A 22,408-nucleotide genomic window follows, 5' to 3' on the forward strand; every position below is an offset into this window, starting at 1 on the left:
CCCGGTGCACAAAAATTTGTGCACTCGGGGGGTATCCCTCAGCCCAGCCTGCCCCCTCTAACAGTCTGGGAGCCCTCACAGGATGTCCTACTGATGTCCCTGTGGGGAGCGGGCCTAAGCTGAAGTCTGGCCTCCCTCTGTGGAAGGCAACTGGTGGATCAGGTATATAGATACTTTCTGAAGGCAGCACAGACTCCTTCCTTATTTCTTTCCTCTGTGGGTGGAGAATAGGGGACTAAAAGGTGGAGACAGAACTGTGGCCAGGCCTGGGGCTCTTGTAGGCTGCAGAAAGAAGGAGAGGGCTGGGGAAAGTCTAGATACAGTTTTCTTCAATTGTCCTCCCTTCCTCTGGGCCCCTCGCTCTGTTCTTTCCTTGTTGTGGTGGACGCTTGGGCCTCAGACTGACAAAAGCCCAGCGACGGTGGAGTACAGCCCCCTCACTTCTCAGCTGAACATACATTCCAAGTGGAGCTGTTTTCAAGTGGCTAAAGTGCTGGCAATTCATGCCTCCCAGCCTTTCCCCTCTCAGGTTTCCACCTTGGGTCAGTTGCAAACTTCAACGAGACACAGAAGCAACTCTTCCCTGATAGTTTTGCACCGGCCCCTGCCCGGGCCCGGCTGGGCACTCTTCCTTGAGGTCTCTGGGTCCACAGTCTGAGCTCAGGGAGGTCACCCAGAGCCCGTTCCCCCAGACAGGTGGGGCAGGGGGGTTAGCTTGAAGAGCTGGAGGAAGATGGCAGAGTAAGAGTTGGTATGAGCCAGCGCCTGCTTAGCCAGACTTCCTAAGCTCCCCACCAGGCCCAGGCTGGATCCCTTCCCTACACCAGGAGGATCCCAGCTGAGGTCCCTCCCTGCACCCAGTGCTCTCCTCCCTGTTCTACCACTGAGGGAAGGGAGCAGCTCACCTGCTCTGGACCCTGCCAACCTGGCAGGCTGAGGCACAGGCGGTGCAACCTAGGGTGCTGGTGGCTGCAAGCCTTCTCCCCCTCCCTGAATTGTGGGGTGGGGTTGCAGCAGCTCACAGCTGCCCCTGGGCACCATGCATGGAGACACTGCTCTCCACTGAGCCACCGTCCGCCCGGGACCTGTGGGGGTTGGGGTGGCCTTGGGCTCCCACTGGCCCCACTGAAGCCAGACTCGGCTTGGCTGGCCACCCCCGCTGCCTGAGGGCTGCGCATGCCCCACGGACCTCATCGTCCTCATGAATCGCCATGGTCCGGCCGTCCCATCCCAGGAAGTGGCCATCCCGATCGCCATGGCTCACTCCCCAGTGCAGTTGGGCCTGCCCAGCAAGCATGTAGGCAGGAGCTGGGCCTCTGAGGGGAAGGAGGAGGGATGCGCGGGCCAGGGCAGAAGTGGAGAACTTGACGGTGTAAACACAGTTCCCCCCACATGTTGTGCCGGCCCCTCGCACTGCATTCCCGAACCCCTGGATGCCCCTGCCCAGCACTGTGCTTTCAGGCCTGGGGTGGGGGTGAGGGATCTGGAACTGTGGCCTGAAGGCAGCCCTCCCTGGCTTGGAATCACAGTGGACTATCAGGGAGGGATGTGGTGTGACAAATTCCGCCTCTCTCTCTCTCTCTCTCTCTCTCTCTCTCTCTCTCTCGGAGAGGGCCCCATGTCCCCATTGGGCGGGGGCTCCGGTGAAGGCAAGAGATGCCAAGCACACGGGATGTCCAGGCAGGCTGGCCGATCGCTGCTTCCCCGCCCGGCCACCCCGGGTCGGGTCTCACACAGGACGCCCGCCACCCCAGGTTGCATATAGCAGGCCTGGATGGTGGCAGGGCAGGCGGGATGGTGCTGTCCCGCCCCACCGCCCCGGGTGGCAAATAGCAGGCCTGGATGGTGGCGGGGCAGGGAGGATGGCGCTGTCCCACCCTGCCTGCAGTATGCAAATTACCCACCATCTTTGTTGGTGGTTAATTTGCATATCACGCTGATTAGCCAATAAGAGGCGTAGCGAAGGTATGGTCAATTACCATGTTTGTCTATTATTAGATAGCGATATATATATCTATATATATATATATATATATATATATACACCCCCGCACCCATACATACTAGTGGCCCAGTTGTGCATGGGGAAGGGGTGTTCCTCAGCCCGGCCTGCACCCTTTCCAATCTAGAACCCCTCAAAGGATGTCCTACTGCTGGTTTACAGGGATGGGGCCTAACCCGGCAGTCAGACATCCCTCTCACAATCCGGGACTGCTGGCACTTAACCACTCACCTGCCTGCCTGCCTGCCTGATTGCCCCTAGCCACTCTGCCTGCTGGCCTGCTCAACCCCAACTGCCCCCCCCCGCCAGCCTGATCACCCCCCACATCCCCCTGCGCTAGTGTGCTTGCCCAACTGCCATCACTGCTGGCCTGCTTGCCCCTACCTTCCCTCCCCACTGGCCTGCTTGCTCCCAACTGCCCCCCTGCTGGCCTGCTCACTCCAAAGTGCCCCACCCACTGTCCTGATTACCTCCAACTGACCCCCACTGATGGCCTGCTTGCCCCTACTTGCCCCCAAGTTGGTCTGCTTACCCCCAATGGCCCCGCCCCCCACCAGCCTGATCACCCACAACTGCCCTCCCCTCTTGGCCTCTAACCACCTCTACCTCGGCCCCACCACCATGGCTTTGTCCAGAAGAATATCCGGAAGGTCTCCTGGAAGGTCTCCCAGTCTAATTAGCATATTACCCTTTCATTAGTATAGATAGAGGCCTGGTGCACGGGTGGGGGCCGGCTGGTTTGCCCTGAAGGGTGTCCCAGATCAGGGTGGGGATTCCCTTGGGGCATGGGGCAGCCTGGGTGAGTGTCCTGTGGTGGTTTGCAGACTGGCCACACCCCCATGGGGTGAGGGTCCCCATTGGGAGGTGTGGCCAGCCTGGGTGAGGGGCTGAGGGCTGTTTTCAAGCTGGCCACACCCCCTTCAGGGTGGGGGTCCCCGCTGGGGTGCCTGGCCAGCCTGGGTGAGAGGCTGATGGCTGTTTTCAGTCTGGCTAAGCCCCCAGTGGGGACCCTCACCCCATGAGGGTGTGGCCAGCCTCAGTGAGGGGCTGAGGGCTGCTTGCAGGCTGGCCACAGCCCATTCAGGGCCGGGGTTCCCACTGGGATGCCTGGCCAGCCTGAGTGAGGGGCTGATGGCTGTTTGCAGGCTGGTCAAGGCCCCCGGTGACACAAGCTCCCAGCCCCTTCTTTTTTTCTTTTTTGGTTTCAGCGCCTCCTTGAGTGGAGGGAAGTAGGTATCTGGGGTTGATTTATCTTCTATAATTGAAACTTTGTAGCCTTGAGCGGAGGCCAGGACTGGCCAGGGCAGGCCAGAAGCTTGGCTTCCTCCAGTGCCGAGGGCAACCCAAGCATCCTGCTCGCTCCAGCTCCGTGGCCGGCCTCCATCTTGGATGGGTTAATTTGCATACTTGCTCCTGATTGACTGGTGGGCATGGCTTATGGGTGTAGCAGAGTGACATCAATTTGCATGTTTCTCTTTTATTTGTGTGTGTGTGTGTGTGTGTGTGTGTGTATATATATATATATATAAAGTAGGGCTGTGGTTTTAGGTGTAGTAGCCAGGGAAGACCATCTTGGTGATATTTTAGTCAATACTGAATAAATTGGGGGAGCAAGCTCTTACAGGTATCTGAGTAAAAAGCATTCTAGGTAGAGAAAATAGTCAAGTGTGATAGCCTTGAGGGAGATTAGAAGAACAGTCAGGACTAATGTGGAAGTGAAGTAGGAATTGAGGTTGAAAAGGGAATAGAGGCTAAAATCACTCAGGGCTGTGTACAAGAGTAGGACTTTGACTTTTATTCTGTGTAAGATGAGAAACCATTTCAGGGTTTAAAGCACAAAAATGACATGATCTGACTTACACTTCAATAGAATCCCTCTGGCATTGAGAAAGGACTGAATGTGGTATAAGGGTGAAAGTAGAAAGACCAAACCTGAGGTATGGGATCCAAGTAGTAGCAGTAAAAGTTGTAAAAAGCCACCAGATTAAACATCACCTCTTTCAAATGGGGGACATCCATGATAGTGTCAGCAATAAACAAACAAACAAACAAACAAACAAACAAATAAGCCTTGTCTGATTTCCCAAGAGTGGAGTATAAGCCACCCTCTTCTGGCTTCCCACAAGCTCCTGTCTCTCTCAAATCACTGGCATTTCTTTCTCTCTCTCTCTCTCTCTCTCTCTCTCTCTCTCTCTCTCTCGTTCTCTTCTATCAAGTCCTTTCCCTATAATGTGAGATCCTTGAGATCATGACTGGGATTTTATGAACAATTTTTTTCTCCTCAGTAAATAGCACATAATGCTCTATATATGATGAATAAATAAAAGAATGCCCAAAATAAATAGTAGAGGTTAGAAGAGGTTAGGGGGTGAAATCCTGGTATAACCTTTCTACCATCATCGGTTGAGAGCACAGAGCCAGACAGCCATTCCCACCAGCCTCTGTAGCAATAGCAATGGCTCTGGGCCCTGGATAAATTATTTTTCTCTACTCTAACATCCAGTCCTTTATAGAATTAAACTGTCTTCACCATTCTATACCTATCTCCAATATCTTCTTTTGCTTGGTGACACCTTTGATCCTGCCAATGCCAAGAATTTATTTCACTGCCTCCACTATGTATTCCCAGCACTTGCTTTAAGCTTTGCTTAAAGCTTTGTGCACATTAAATTTGTGCACATTAAAAGGGAATTAATTAGAACAAATATTTTAATATTGCTATTTTCCCTTTCTCTATAATAGAAGTGTAAGAGATGAAAGAAAATTAGTAAAATGTATATGAAAATCTTCCTCCTGTCAAAGTCTGGGGCGCACCACAAGAACCAGAGTCAAGTCCCCGCCCACCCACATGCTCCTTGGAATTGCACCAGACCCAGACCTGGCCAGCCCCACCCCTGTCAAGCCCCCCACCCCAGGTGGCTGGGCGGGGTGCATGGCCTGAGGTCCCCCAGCCCGGGCAGGGGGTGCACCTTGAGGTCTCCTGGCCCAGGCCAGGGGGCACGACCTGAGTTCCCTCTTCAAGCTCTGCCAGGCGGGGGGGGCACAGCCTCAGGTCCCCAAGGCCTGGTACTGGGGCGGGGGGCATTCCTTGAGGTCCCAATAAAGCCCTGCATGGAAGGAGGCATGGCCTCAGTCCCTCTGGCCCAGAACCAGGGCAGGGGGCAGGGGGCCTGAGGGCCCCTGTCAAGCCCCGCTGGACAGGGGGTGCAGCCTCAGGTACCCAAGCATGGCACTGGGGCGGGGGTTGCAGCGTCAGGTCCTCCAGCCTGGCGCCGGGGCGTGGAGCATAGCCTGAGGTTCCATGGCCCAGCACTGGGGCAGGGGGCACAGCCTCAGGTCCCCTGCCCCAGGCCAGTGCCATACAGACCCAGGTCCCTGCTGATTGCTCTTGAAGGTTTCTTCTCTCTTTTTTTATTTTGTTTTATTGCTTAAATTATTACAAAGAGTAGTACATATGTCTCCTTTTTATTCCCCCTTGACCTTCTCCCGGGCTCCCCTATCCCCCAGTATCTTGTGTCCATTGGTTATGCTCATATGCATGCATACAAGTCCTTCTGTAGATCTCTTACCTCCCCCCCACAACCCTCCCCAGCATTCCCGTTGTAGTTTGACAGTCTGTTCAATGCTGTTTTGCCTCTGTATCCATTTTTGTTTATCAGTTTATATTGGTCACTATTATCCATAAATGAGTTAGGTCATGTGTTGTTGTTTTTTTTCATTGACTGGCATATTTCACTTAGCATAATGCTCTACAGTTCCATCCATGTTGTTGCAAATGGTAAGAATTTCTTCTTTTTTACAGCAGAATAGTATTCCATTGTGTAGATGTACCACAGTTTTCTAATCCATTCATCATTTGATGGGTATTTAGGCTGTTAGCAAATCTTAGCAATGATAAATTGTACTGCTATGAACATAGGGGTGCATATATCCTTTCTGATTGGTGTTTCTGGTTTCTTGGGATATATTCCTAGAAATGGGACCACTAGGTCAAATGGGAGTTCCATTTTTAACTTTTTGAGGAAACTCCATACTGTCTTTCATAGGGGCTGCACCAGTTTGCAATCCCACCAGCAGTGCACGAAGGTTCCTTTTTCTCCGAATCCTCTCCAGCATTTGTCATTTGTTGATTTCTTGATGATAGCCATTCTGACAGGTGTGAGATGATACCTTATTGTTGTTTTGATTTGCATCTCTTAGATGATTAGTGACTTTGAGCATGTTTTCATATGTCTCTTGGCATTCTAAATGTTCTCTTTTGAAAAGTGTCTATTTAAGTTCTTTGCTCATTTTTTGATTGGATTGTATGTCTTCCTTTTGTTAAGTTGGATGAGTTCCCTATAAATGTTGGAGATTAAACCCTTATTGGTGATAACATTGGCAAATATGTTCTCCCATACAGTAGGCTTTCTTGTTGTTTTGTTGATGGTTTCTTTTGCTGTGCAGAATCTTTTCATTTTGATGTAGTCCCATTAGTTTATTTTCTCTTTAGTTTCCAAAGCCCTAGGAGCTGTATCGGTGAAGAAGTTGCTTAAGCATATGTCTGAGATTTTGTTGCCTTTTGATTTCCCTAGTATTTTTATGGTTTCCCATCTTACATTTAAGTCCTTTATCCATTTTGAGTTTATTTTTGTGTATGGTATAAGTTGGTGGTCTAGTTTCATTTTTTTGGCATGTGTCTGTCCTATTTTCCCAACACCATTTATTGAAGAGACTTTCTTGACTCCAATGTATGTTGCCTTCTTTGTCAAATATTAATTGAGCATAGTGGTTCAGGTCGATTTCTGGGTTTTCTATTCTATTCCATTGGTCTATATGTCTGTTCTTGTGCCAGTACCAGGTAATTTTGAGAATAGTGGCTTTGTAATACAGCTTGATATCTGGTATTGAGATCCCTCCTACTTTGTTCTTCTTTCTCAGGATTGCTGCAGATATTCGGGGTCTTTTTTAATTCCAGATGAATTTTTGGAGAGTTTGATTTAGGTCTGTGAAATATGCCACTGGTATTTTAATGGGGAGTGCATTGAATTTATAGATTTCTATGGGTAGTATGGACATTTTAATGATGTTGATTCTACCAATCCATGAACATGGTATATTCTTCCATCTGTTTATGTCTTCCTCTATCTCTTTTTTTCAACATTCTGTAGGTTTCTGAGTAGATGTCTTTTACCTCCTTAGTGAAGTTTATTCCTAGGTATCTTAATTTTTTTGTGCAATGGTAAATGGGATTCTTTTTTTAATCTCTGTAAGTTCACTGTTGGTGTATAGAAATACCATAGATTTCTTGCCATTAATTTTGTATCCTGCAACATTGCTGAATTCATTTATTAATCCTAATATTTTTTAAACTTATGAATTGTTTATTTCAGAAATTTTCCATTTATAATTTTCACACCGCAGTTGCTTGTAGGAACTAAAACCACAGAAAACAAAGCCGCAGATAAATGAGGACTACTGAACAAATTACTAGAAGACAAACTACGAACCCAATCTCATGACATAGCATAAAATCCATTTTGCTACATATCTTTTGATGGAGTCTTAAGGGTTTTCTATGTACAGTATCATGTAATCTGCGAATAATGAAAATTTTACTTATTTTCCAATCTGGATACCGTTTATTCCTTCTTCTTGTCTAATTGCATTGGCTGGTACTTCCAGTACTATGTTGAACAGGAGTGGTGAAAGTGGACATCCCTGTCTTGTTCCTGTTCTTAAGGGAAATGGTTTTAGTTTTTGCCCATTGAGTATGATGTTGGCTGTAGGTTTGTCATATAAGGCTTTTATTATGTTGAAGTATGATCCTTCTATTCCCACTTTGCTGAGCCTTTTTATCAGAAAAGGGTGTTGGACTTGTCAAATGCCTTTCTGCATCAATCGATATGATTATGTGATCTTTGTCTCTCAATTTGTTTATGTGGTGTATCATGTTTATTGATTTGCGGATATTGCACCATCCTTGCATCCCCAGATAAATCCTACTTGGTCATGGTGTATGATCTTGCTAATGTAATGATGGATCTGGTTTGCTTGAATTTTGTTGAGGATTTCAGCATCTATGTTCATCAGGAATATTGGCCTGTAATTCTCTTTCTTTGTGGTACCTTTATCTGATTTTGGGATTAGGGTAATGTTGGCTTCATAGAAAAAGCTTGGAAGTGTGCCCTCCCCTTGAATTTTTTGTTATAGTCTGAGAAGGATTAGTTTTAGTTCTTCTATGAATGCTCAGTAAAACTCCCCAGTGAGGCCATCTGGTCCAGGGCTTTTGTTTGCTGGAAGCATTTTGATTACAGTTTCAATTTCATCAGTAGCTATTGGGCCTATTCATGTTTTTTTATTCTTCCTGATTGAGTTTTGGAAGCTTGTATTTTTCAAGGAATGTGTCCGTTTCGTCAAGGTTGTCCATTTTGTTTGAGTAGAGGTGTTCGTAGTATTTTTTTTTATAATCCTTTGTATATCAGCGGGATCAGTTGTTACTTCACCTCTTTCATTTCTGATTTTGTTTATTTGGGTCCTCTCTCTTTTTTTCTTGGTGAGCCTGGCTAGCGGTTCATCAATCTTGTTTATCCTTTCAAAAACCAGCTCTTGGTTTCACTGATCTTTTGTATTGTTTTTTTGGTCTTTATATCATTTATTTCTGCTTTGATCTTCATTATTTCCTTCCTTCTGGATACTGTGGGCTTTTCTTACTACTCTCTTTATAATTTTTTTAAGTTGTAGGGTTAAGTAATTTACTACCATTTTTTCTTGTTTATTTGAGGTAGGCTTGTAGAGCTATGAACCTCCCTCTTAGGACTGTTTTCATTGTGTCCCATAGATTTTTGGATTGTTGTGTTTTCATTGTCATGTGTTTCCAGGATGCTTTTTATTTCTTCTTTGGTCTCTTTGGTAACCCAATCATTGTTTAATAGCATGCTATTTAGTCTCCAATTGTTTGATTTTTTCCATTGTTTTTATTGTAGTTGATTTCTAGTTTTATGCCATTGTGACCTGAGAAGATGCTTGTTATGATTTCTATCCTCTTGAATTTGAAGAGACTTTGCCTAAGTCCTAATATATGGTCTATCTTTGAAAAGGTCCCATGTGCACTGGAGAAGAATGTATATTCTGTGGCTTTGGGGTGAAATATTCTGAAGATATCAATTAAGTCCATCTGATCTAGTGAGTCATTTAGGATTGCTGTTTCCTTGCTGATTTTTTGTTTAAAGGATTTGTCCAGTGATGTCAGTGGGGTATTAAAGTCCCCTACTATGACTGTATTCTATTGATCTCTCCCCTGATATCTTCCAGAAGTTGTTTTATGTATTTTGGTGCTCCTGTACTGGGTGCATATATGTTTACCAGAGTTATATCTTGGTGGATCACTCCCTTTAGTATTATGTAGTGGTCTTCCTTATCTCTTGTTATGGCCTTTACTTTAATGTCTATTTTGTCAGATATAAGTATTGCAACCCAGGCTTTTTTCTCATATCCATTTGCCTAATATTTTTTTCCATCTTTTCCCTCTCAGTCTGTGTGACTCCTTTGTTCTGAGGTGGGTCTCTTGCAGACAGCAAATATATGGGTCGTGTGTTCTTATCCATACAACTACCCTATGTCCTTTGATTGGAGCATTTAATCCATTTATGTTTAATGTTATTATTGATAAGTACTTGTTTGTTGTTATTTTTATTCTTAATGTTTGTGTTTCTTCTTGCCTTTCTGTTTCTTCCTTTTACAGCAGCCCCTTTAGTATTTCTTGCATTGCTGGCTTGGTGGTAATAAATTCTCTTAGCCCATTTTTGTCTGTGAAGCTCCTGATTCCATCTTCAATTTTGAATGATAGCCTTGCTGGGTATAGTATTCTTGGATTTAGTCGCTTGGTTTGCATCACTTTGTATATTTCATTCCATTCCCTTCTGGCCTGGTGTGCTTCTGTTGAGAAATCTGTTGATAATCTAATGAGAGATCCCTTGTAGGTAACTTTCTGTCTCTCTCAGGCAACTTTTAAAATTCCTACTTTGTCATTGGTGTTTGCCAATTTAATAATGATGTCTTGGTGTTGTTGTTTTGGGGGTTCATCTTGTTTGGGACTCTATGTGCTTCTTGGATTTGTATAGTTTTTTTCTTGCCAATTCAGGGAAGTTTTCTGCCATTATTTCTTTGAACAGGTTTTCTATCCTTTGCTTCTCTTCCTCTCCTTCTGGTACCCCTATTATGTGGATGTTGTTTCATTTTGTGTTGTCCCAAAGCTCTCTTAGGCTCTCCTCTTGCTTTTTAAATTTTCTTCCCAGTTGCTGCTGTGTTTGTTTGTTTTTTCCTACCTTGCCTTCTAGCTCACTAATGCAGTCCTCAGCCTCTTCTAGTCTATTGTTTAAACCTTCAATTGTGTTCTTTATTGTAGCTATGTCGTTCTTCTTTTCCTCTTGGTACCTTTTCATATTGGTGACATTCTCATTCAGCTTCGTATAATTCTCATTGAGTTGTGTGTATTAGTCATTGAGTTGCGTGTATTTGTCATCCAGCCTTTTGAGCAGTCTTATAATCATTATTCTGAATTCTTTCCCTGAGAAGTTACTTGCCTCTGTTTCATTTAACTCCCTCTCTGGTGATTCCTCTTTTTCGATCCTTTGGGGATTGTTTTTTTGTCAGCCCATATTTTGCGCTAACATTTTAATTGTTTCTTTGACCTAGATCTGACTGCTTTGCTACCCAGGTTCTTTTGAGGATGGTGCTGCTGGTGTGATTTCTCGGGTTTCCTGAGCTTGGTAATCTAGCATAGCTCCCTACTTGAGCTATTTGGGTTTTCTTGATGTAGGCCTGTGAGCTGGAAAGGTGCAACTGTGGTGTCCAGATGTCAGCAGCTAGGGAGGAGGATGTCCCAATTTTTGCTGCCTTGCATCCTTGATTGAAATCACACGTGCCCAGCAGGGACTCACAGAGGTACCCAGGAGCTTTCTGTCAGGGTGTTGTGGCTCAGGATCCCTGTACACTGGAAAGGCATGACTGTGGTGTCCAGAGTTCTGTAGCTGTAGTGTGGGAAGACTCAAATTTTTCTGCTCTGTCTGTGGTTGGATACACATGCTCCCAGTGGCAGTTCACATGGGCCCCCGCAGTGTGCTTGCCAGTGCGGCACCCTGATGCACTCTGAAGGGCCCTGGTTGAAGCCAAGCAATTGAGGTGTCTGTGGGCAAGTATCCAGGATGAGGATATTCAGAATTTCTACTGCTGAGACAATGCACCCTTTTTTGGATAACAGCATGCCCAGCAGGGGCTCACAGCTGCACCCAAGAGCTGCCTGTGTAGCGATGGGCTCAGGAGGCCTGCACACTGGAAAAGCACTGTAGTGTCCAGAGTTCTGCAGCTCTGGTGTGGGAAGAATCAGTTTTTGCTGCTGTGCCTGTGGTTGGATACACACACTCCCAGTGGCAGCTCACACAGGTACCCGTGGTGCGGTTGCGGTGAGGAGCACTGATGTACTCTGAGTGACCCTGGTGCTGAAATTGTGCGACAGTGTCTGTGGGCAGCCACAGAGAGGCTTGCAGTGGCTCCCAAGATCTGCTTCTGGGGTGGTGGGCTCTGGATGCTGGCCTCTGGAAATGCATGTCTGTGATGATGCATTTGCAGCATGGAGCTCTGACGTACCCTGAGTGGCAGTGGCCCTGGCGCTGAAGTTGTGCGACAGTGTCTGTGGGCAGTTATTCAGGAGAGGGAATTCACAATTTCTACTGTGGGGCAGTGCGCCCCCGTTTGCACAATATCGCACCCAGCGAGGCTCAGAGTGGCTCCCAAAATCTGCCTGTGGGGTAGTGGGCTCCATATATCTTCCTGCTGGAAATGCATGTCTGTGGTGGTGCGTTTGCAACTCGGAGCTCTGAGGCACCCTGAGGGGCCCTGCTGCTGAAGTTGTGCAACAGTGTCTGTGGGCAGATATTCAGGAATAGTGAATTCAGAATTTTTACTGTGAGGCAGTGCACCCCTGTTTGCACAATATTGCACCCAGCAGGGGCTTGCAGTGGGTCCCAGGAACTGCCTCTGAGGTGGTGGGCTCCGGAGGCTTGCGCGCTGGAAACACGTGAATGTGGTGTCCAGAGATCTGCCACTGGGGAGGGGGGAGCTGCACTTACTGCTGTGGGAGTGCTCCACCTTTGGAGGTGGAGGTCCTAGGGTCTGCAGGTCTGTGGGTCTTTGGGTGGGGCTGCAAGATTTTGGCTGGGGTGGCTGCTGGGTCGCGGGCAGTATCCATGGCCTGTCTGAGTGGTGATGCTGATGAGTTCCTAGAGGAGGCCACTCTCCCCTTCAAGATGGCGTGGGTTCTGTGCCCGAGTCCTGCAGCCCAGGGAGTGTCCGCAGTGATGGTAGCTGCTCCCTGTCCAGGAGAGTCTGGTCTGCCATCCCCTGCTACTCCCGTCAGATTTAACTGTCCCTCACTTACACACACACACACACACACACACACACACACACACACACCACATGCATCCACACATTCTCCCTTCACCCTCTCACTCACTCAGATCCTCTCCCTCACCTCCATCCTGCCAGTCTCCATCTTCAGTTGTCTTATGAAGGCTTCTTATGGGAACTCCGCCTCCACTGTGGGCACAGCCATCTCGTGTTATGGAATCCCAGCCTCCACTGTGGGTGCAGCCATCTCGACCTATGTCTTTGGGCAAGTGACTCCCTATCTAGACCTCAGAGGTCCCATACATTTGGAACAGTTAAATGAATTCTTTTTTAAAAATTTCTTTATTGATTAAGGTATTGCATATGTGTCCTAATCCCCCCATTACCCCCCAATCATGCCCTCACCCCCCTGTTGTCTGTGTCCATGGGTTAGGCTTATATGCGTGCATACAAGTCCTTTGGTTGATCTCTCCCCCTTACTCCCAGCCTCTCCTACCTTCCCTCTGAGGTTTGACAGTCTGATCAATGCTTCTCTGTCTCTGTATCTGTTTTTGCTCATCAGTTTATGTTGTTCATTATCCTCCATAAATGAGTGAGATCATGTGATATTTATCTTTATCTGACTGGCTTATTTCACTTAGCATAATGCTCTCCAGCTCCATCCATGCTGTTGCAAATGGTAAGAATTCCTTCTTTTATACTGCAGAGTAGTATTCCATTGTGTAGATGTAGCAAAGTTTTTTTAATCCACTCATCTGCTGATGGGCACTTAGGCTGTTTCTAAATCTTAGCTATGGTGAATTGTGCTGCTATGAACATAGGGGTGCATATGTCCTTTCTGATTGGTGTTTCTAGTTTCTTGGGATATATTCCTAGAAGTGGGATCACTGGGTCAAATGGGAGTTCCATTTTTAGTTTTTTGAGGAAACTCCATACTGTTCTCCACAGTGGCTGCACCAGTCTGCATTCCCACCAAATGAATTCTGACATCCCTTAAATTCTGAGATTTATAGCATGTAAGAGAGAATCACCATCTGGAAATCAAGCAATTTGGGACTTGGAAGATATATTGAAAATGTAAAAAGTAAGTAACTCCCTTCAGTCTTGAATTAATTCCACATACCTCATCTCCCAAATCCCCTAAACTAGCCTATGAATCTGAATAAAAGCAGATAGGTGTAAAGGCAGCAATAAGACAATTCTCCACTTGGATAGATTGTGTTTGCTAAACTACATAACTTCTCAGAGCCTCTGTTACTTATTCTGAAAAACATAGATGATAATCTCTCAGGATCACTACTAAATTATAGTCTTTAATGGTATGACTATATCCTCATCTAAAATTTAGGGATTCTAGAATGACAATGAAAACACAACAATCCAAAATCTATGGGACACAGTGAAAACAGTCACGAGAGGAAGTTTATAGCTCTATAGGCCTACCTCAAAAAACAAGAAAAAAAATGGTAATGAATTATCTAACTCTACAACTTAAAGAATTAGAAAGAGACCAACAAGAAAAGCCCAGAGTGAGCAGAAGGAAGGAGATAGTAAAGACCAGAGCAGAAATAAATGACATAGACACACACACAAAAAAAATAAGTAACTCCCTTCAGTCTTGAATTAATTCCACATACCTCATCTCCCAAATCCCCTAAACACACAACAATACAAATATTAATGAAACCAAGAGCTGGTTCTTTGAAAGTATAAACAAGATTGATGAACCTCTAGCCAGGCTCACCAAGAAGCAAAGAAAGGACTCAAACAAAATCAGAAATTAAAGATGTGAAATAAGAACAGACCACACAGAAATACAAAGGATTGTTAAAAATTATGAACAATGCTATTCCAACAAACTAGACAACCTAGAGGAAATTGAAATATTCCTAAATAAATACAACCTTTCAAAACTCAATCAGGAAGAATCTTAAAATCTGATAGGCTGCCGAAACCGGTTTGGCTCAGTGGATAGAGCATCGGCCTGCGGACTGAGGGGTCCCGGGTTCGATTCCGGTCAGGGGCGTGTGCCTGGATTGCGGGCACATTCCCCGTGGGGGGTGTGCGGGAGGCAGCTGATCGGTGTTTCTCTCTCGTCGATGTTTCTGGCTCTCTGTCTCTCTCCCTTCCTCTCTTGAAGGATCAATAAAATATATTAAAAAAAATCTGATAGGCTGATAACTATGGAGGAAATTGAAGCAGTCATCAAAAAGCTTCCAGCAAACAATAGCCTGGGGCCAGATGGCTTCACAGGGGAGTTTTAACAAACATTCAAGGAAGAACTAAAACCTATCCTCCTCAGACAATTCCAAAAACTTCAAGAGGAAGGAACACTTCCAAGCTCATTCTATGAAGCCAGCATCACCCTAATACCAAAACCAGATAAAGACAACACAATGAAAGAGAATTACAGCCCAATATGCCTCATGAACATAGATGCCAAAATTCTCAACAAAATTCTAGCAAACCAGATCCAGCATTACTCCAGAAAGATCATACACCATAACCAAGTAGGATTTACCCTGGGGATGCAAGGATGGTACTATATCTGCTAATCAATTAATGTGATACATCCCATAAATAAACTGAGAGATAAAAATCACATAGTCATATCAATTGATACAGAAAAAATGTTTGACAAAATCCAACATGTTTTCTTGATAAAAACAAACAAACCAACAGATGTCAAAAAGATGGCAGCTGGCAGGACGGAGGTTAGGGATAGGATGTGAGTGAGTGAGGGGATGAAAAAAGAGTGTGTGGATGTGTGGAATGTGTGTGCGAGTGAGTGAGGGACAGTTAAATCTGGCAGGAGCAGCAGAGGTTGGCAGACCAGGCTCTCTGGGACAGGGAGAGACTACCACCACTGTGGGCACTCCCAGGACTGTGGGACTCAGGCAGGGAGCCCACACCATCTTGAAGGGGAGAATGGCATCTTCTAGGAACTCATCAGCACCACCACCCAGACATGCCTTGGACACTGCCCAAGACCCAGTAGCCACTCCAGCCAAAATCTTGCTGCCCCACCCACAGACCCAGGAACCCTGGGACTTCAGCCACCAAAGGTGCACTGCTCCCCCAACAGTAAGTGCAACTTCCAACCTCCCAAGTGACAGAACTCCAGATGCCACATTCCCGCATTTCCAACATTCGCACATTTCCAGTGCACAGACTTCCAGGGCACACCACTCCATAGGCAGCTCTTGGATGTTGCTGTGAACTCCTACTGGGTGTGATTTTGAACAGACAAAGGCTTGCTGACCAGCAGTAGAAATCCTGAACAACCCAGATAAGCATTTTAGCACTAGGGCCCATCAGAGTGCATCAGAGTTCTGTGCTGCCAAACTCACCGCCATAGTCATGCATTTCCAATGAGCAGGCACCCAGAGCCCATCTATGCACAGGGCACTCGTGGGAGCTGCTGCGAGGCCCTGCTATGTACGATCTTGGACAAAAAGGGACACACTTCCCCAGCAGTAGAAATACTGAATTCACTCACTCTGGATACTTGCTCACAGAAGCCTCAATTACTTGGCTTCAGTAACAAGACCCCTCAGAGTGCTTCAGTACGCCACGCTGGCAAATGCCCATCTGATGTCCCTGTGAGCCGCCACTGGGAGTGCTCGCCTATCCACCACAGTTGCAGCAGCAAAAACTGAGTCTGCCCACCCCAAGCTGCAGAATTCTGGACACTACAGTTGCATGCTCTTCCAGTGCCACTGTGAGTACCCGCTGGGTACGTGCGACTTCAACCAAGGGCGTAAGACAGCAAAAATTGGGACCCCTCCCCCCTCAGCCACAGTTGCTGCTGACTTCTAGAAACCACAGCTGTGCATTGCCAGCTCATAGGCCTACATCAAAAGAACCCAAATAGCTCAAATAGGGAGCTATGCTAGATTACAAAGCCCAGGAGACCTGAGAGATGGCATCAGTAGCACCATCCCCAAAAGAACCTAGGTAGCAAAGCAATCAGATCTACAATTAAAATGTTACAGCAAAACATGGGAAGATAAAAGAGCAATCCCCAAAGGAAAGAAAAAGAGGATCACCAGACAAGGAGCTAAATGAAATTGAGGCTAGTAACATATCAGAATAGAATTCAGAGTAATGGTTATAAGAACGCTCAAACGGCTGGATGACAAATGCACACAACTTAATGACAAATACACACAACTCAATGAGAATTATAAGGAGCTGAATGAAAATGTCACCAACATGAAAAGGAACCAAGAGGAGATGAAGAATGACATAGTTGCAATAAAGAACACGAGGGAAGGCTTAAACAGTAGACTAGAAGAGGCTGAGGACCAAATCAGCGAATTAGAAGGCAAGGTAGGAAAAAACACACAAACACAGCAGCAACTGGAAAGTAAATTTAAAAAGCAAGAGGAGAGCCTAAGAGAGCTTTGGGACAACACAAAACAAAAAAATATTAGCATAATAAGGGTACCAGAAGGAGAGGAAGAGAGGCAAGGGATAGAAAACCTGTTCGAAGAAATAATAACAGAAAACTTCCCTAATATTGGCAAGAAAAAAACTATGCAAGTCCAAGAAGCACATAGAGTCCCAAACAAGATGAACTCCAAAGACCTACACCAAGACACATCATAATTAAACAGGCAAACACCAACGACAAAGTAAGAATCTTAAAGGCTATCAGAGAGAGACAGAAAGTTTCTTAAAAGGGAGCTCCTATTAGAATATAAACTGATTTTTCAACAGAAAGACACCAGGCCAGAAGGGAATGGAATGAAATATACAAAGTGATGCAAACCAAGTGACTAAATCCAAGAATAGTATACCCAGTAAGGCTATCATTCAAAATTGAAGGTGGAATCAGGTGCTTCACAGAAAAAAAGGGCTAAGAGAGTTTATTAAGACCATGCCATCAATGCAAGAAATGCTAAAATTACTGCTGTAAAAAAGAAGAAACAGAAAGGGAAGGAGAAACACAAATCTTAAAAATAAAAATGATGACAAACAAGTACTTATCAATAATAACATTAAACGTAAATGGAATAAATGCACCAATCAGATGGACTTAATTGACATCTTCAGAACACTTCACCCCACAGCTGCGGAATATACATTCCTCTCAGGTGCTCATGGGACATATTCAAAAATAGACCACATATTGGGTCACATGCAAAGTCTCCACAAATTCAAGAAGATTGAAATCATAAAAAGCATCTTCGCAGACCACGATGGCATAATGTTAGAAATTAACTACAATAAAAACAACCCAAAATACTCAAACACTTGGAAGCTGAATAGCATGTTATTAAATATTGATTGGGTTACCGATGACATCAAAGAAGAAATTAAAAACATCCTGGACACTAATGACAATGAAAACACAACAATCCAAAACCTCTGGGACACAATGAAAGCAGTCCTGAGAGGGAAGTTTATAGCTCTACAAGCCTATCCCAAAAAACAAGAAAAAATGGTAGTTAATCATCTAACTCTACAACTCAAAGAATTAGAAAGAGAGCAAAAAGAAAAGCCCAGAGTGAGCAGAAGGAAGGAGATGATAAAGATTAGAGCAGAAATAAATGACATAGAGACCAAAAAAACAATACAGAAAATCAATGAAACTAAGAGCTGGTTCTTTGAAAGGATAAACAAGATTGACAAACCTCTAGCCAGGCTCACCAAGAAGCAAAGAGAGAGGTCCCAAATAAACCAAATCAGAAACGATAGAGGCGAAATAACAACAGACCCCACAGAAATACAAATGATTGTTAAACAATACTACGGGCAACTCTACTCCAACAAACTAGACAACCTGGAGGAAATGGACAAATTCCTAGAAAAATACAACATTCCAAAACTCAATCAGGAAGAATCTAAAAACCTCAATAGGCCAATAACTATGGAAGAAATTGAAGCAGTCATCAAAAAGCTCCCAGCAAACAAAAGCCCAGGACCAGACGGCTTCTCAGGGGAGTTTTACCAAACTTTCAAGGAAGAACTAAAACCTATCCTCCTCAGACTACTACAAAAAATTCAAGAGGAAGGAACACTTCCAAGCTCATTCTATGAAGCCAGCATCACCCTAATACCAAAACCAGGTAAAGACAACACAATGAAAGAGAATTACAGGCCAATATCCCTCATGAACATAGATGCCAAAATCCTCAACAAAATCTTAGCAAATCGGATCCAACAGTACATCAGAAGGATCATACACCATGACCAAGTAGGGTTTATCCCAGGAATGCAAGGATGGTACAACATCCGTAAATCAATAAACGTAATACATCACATAAACAAATTGAAAGAAAAAAACCACATGGTCATATCAATTGATGCAGAAAAAGCATTCGACAAAATCCAACACCCATTTTTGATAAAAACTCTCAGAAAGGTGGGAATAGAAGGATCATACCTCAACGTAATAAAAGCCATATATGACAGGCCCACAGCCAACATCATACTCAATGGACAAAAACTAATACCATTTCCCCTAAGAACAGGAACAAGACAGGGATGCCCACTCTCACCACTCCTGTTCAACATAGTCCTGGAAGTATTAGCCATTGCAATTAGACAAGAAGAAGAAATAAAAGGCATCCAAATTGGAAAAGAGGAAGTAAAACTGTCCTTATTTGCAGACGACATGATATTATACATACAAAACCCTAGAGACTCCATCAAAAAAATATTAGACTTAATAAATGAATTTGGCAATGTAGCAGGATACAAAATTAACCCCAAGAAATCTATGGCATTTCTATACACCAATAGTAAACTTTCAGAAAGAGAGATTATAAAAACAATCCCATTTACCATCGCACCAAAAAAATTAAGATACCTAGGAATAAACTTAACTAAAGAGGTAAAAGATTTCTACTCAGAAAACTACAGGACGTTGAAAAAAGAGATAGAGGAAGACATAAAGAGATGGAAGAACATACCATGTTCTTGGATTGGTAGAATCAACATCATCAAAATGTCCATACTACCCAAAGAAATCTATAAATTCAACGCACTTCCCATTAAAATACCAATGGCCTACTTCAAAGATCTAGAACGAACTCTCCAAAAATTCATCTGGAATAAAAAAAGACCCCGAATAGCTACGGTGATCCTGAGAAAGAACAAAGTAGGTGGGATCTCAATGCCAGATATCAAGCTGTATTACAAAGCCACTGTTCTCAAAACTGCCTGGTACTGGCACAAGAACACACATATAGATCAGTGGAATAGAATAGAGAGTCCAGAAATTAGCCCGAACCAATATGCTCAATTAATATTTGACAAAGGAGGCAAGAACATACAATGGAGCCAAGATAGTCTCTTCAATAAATGGTGTTGGGAAAATTGGACAGATATATGCAAGAAAATGAAACTAGACTACCAACTTACACCATACACAAGAATAAACTCAAAATGGATAAAGGACTTAAATGTACGACAGGAAACCATAAAAATTCTAGAAGAATCCAAAGGCAACAAAATCTCAGACATATGCCAAAGCAATTTCTTCACTGATACAGCTCCTAGGGCAGTTGAAACTAAAGAGAAATGAACAAATGGGACTACATCAAATAAAAGCTCAGCAAAAAGAAAACCATCAACCAAAACAACAAGAAAACCCACTGCGTGGGAAAAACATATTTGCCAACGTCATATCTGATAAGGGCCTAATCTCCCAACATTTATAGGGAACTCATACAACTTAACAAAAAGAAGATAAACAATCCAATCAAAAAATGGGCAAAGGATCTAAATAGACACCTTTCAAAAGAGGACATTCAGAAAGCCAAGAGACATATGAAAACATGCTCAAAGTCACTAATCATCCAAGAGATGCAAATCAAAACAACAATGAGATACCATCTCACACCTGTCAGAACGGCTATCATCCACAAATCCACAAACGACAAGTGCTGGAGAGGATGTGGAGAAAAAGGAATACTTGTGCACTGCTGGTGGAAATGCAGACTGGTGCAGCCACTATGGAAGACAGTATGGAGTTTCCTCAAAAAACAAAAAATGGAACTCCCATTTGACCCTGTGATCCCACTTCTAGAAATATATCCCAAGAAACCAGAAACACCAATCAGAAAGGATATGTGCACCCATATGTTCATAGCAGCACAATTCACCATAGCTAAGATCTGGAAACAGCCTAAGTGCCCATCAGTAGATGAATGTATTAGAAAACTGTGGTACATCTACACGATGGAATACTATGCTGATGTAAAAAAGAAGGAACTCTTACCATTTGCAACAGCATTGTTCGAACTGGAGAGCATTATGCTAAGTGAAATAAGCCAGTCAATGAAGGAAAAATACCACATGATCTCACTCATTCTTGGATAATAAAGACCATTACAAACTTTTGAACAATAATAGATTCAGAGGCAGACCTGCCTTAAACTGATTGTCAAACTGCAGTGGTTTTAAAGAATAAAAAAAAAGTTAAAAATGAAACTCCCATTTGACCCAGTAATCCCACTTCTAGGACTATATCCCAAGAAACCAGAAACACCAATCAGAAAGGATATATGCACCCTATGTTCATAGCAGCACAATTTATAATAGCTAAGATTTGGAAACAGCCTAAGGGCCCATTAGCAGATGAGTGGATTAAAAAACTGTGGTACATCTACACAATGGAATACTATGCTGCTATAAAAAAGAAGGAACTTTTACCATTTACAACAGCATGGATAAAACTGGAAAGCATTATACTAAGCAAAATAAGCCAGTCGGAGAAAGATAAATATCACATGATCTCACTCATATGTGGGATATAATGATCAACATAAAATGATGAACAAAAATAGATCCAGAGACAAACGGCAGGGGGCGGGGGCATTAGAGATCATCCAAAGGACTTGTATGCATGCATATTAGCATAACCAATGGACGCAGACACTGGGGCAGTGGGGTCTTGCTCTCAGGGGTGGGAGTGGTGCGGGGGTCAATTGGGGAAGAAGGAGATATATGTAATACTTTAAACCATAAAAAATTAATATATATATTAAAAATGTTTTTAAAAAGATGGAACCTCTTCAGCGTCCATGCACAAGGCATCTACATTTTGGTGACAGCAGCTGACTTTTAAACTGATGATTTTTTTTTATTATTAAATCTTTATTGTTCAGAAAAAAAAAGAAAATGATTGGGTTACCAAAGAGATCAAAGAAGAAATAAAAAGCATCCTGGAAACAAATGACAATGAAAACACAACAATCCAAAATCTATGGGACACAATGAAAACAGTCCTGAGAGGGAAATTCATACCCCTACAGGCCTACCTCAAAAAACAAGAAAAACTGGAAATAAACTATCTAGCCTTGCAACTTAAAGAATTACAAAGAGAGCAACAAGAAAAGCTCACAGTATCCAGAAGGAAGGAAATAATAAAGATCAGAGCATAAATAAACGACATAGAGACCAAAAAACAATACAAAAGATCAGTGAAACCAAGAGCTGGTTCTTTGAAAGGATAAACAAGATTGATGAACCTCTCGACAGGCTCACCAAGGAACAAAGAGAGAGAACACAAATAAACAAAATCAGAAATGAAAGAGGTGAAGTAACAATTGATCCAAAGGATTGTAAGAAAATACTACGAACAACTCTACTCCAAAAAACTGGACAACCTTGAAGAAATGGACACTTTCCAAAAAAAAAATACAAGCTTCCAAAACTCAATCAGGAAGAATTAAAAAACCTGAATAGGCCGATAACTACTGATGAAATTGAAAGAGTAATCAAAATGCTCCCAGCAAACAATAGCCCTTGACCAATGGCTTTCATGGGTGCCGGGGTTCTTGTTCCAGCATTAAGAAGGGTTCAGCAATCTGGAGAAGGCTGTGCGTAGATTAATAAAGAGTCCAGAGATGAAGCATAATTTTGAAAGGCATTTGGGGGTCAGAGGCGCTTAGTTTAAAGGAAACTAAGTTTTAAGATCTAAGGTCTTAAGGTCTAAGGTCTCCTCATCCCAGGACCCCATGCTTTTTATGAACACAACTTGTCCTGAGGGGAAGCAGAGATATA

The sequence above is a fragment of the Myotis lucifugus genome, unplaced genomic scaffold (assembly GCF_000147115.1).
Source record: "Myotis lucifugus unplaced genomic scaffold, Myoluc2.0 scaffold_4, whole genome shotgun sequence".
NCBI lineage: Eukaryota > Metazoa > Chordata > Mammalia > Chiroptera > Vespertilionidae > Myotis > Myotis lucifugus.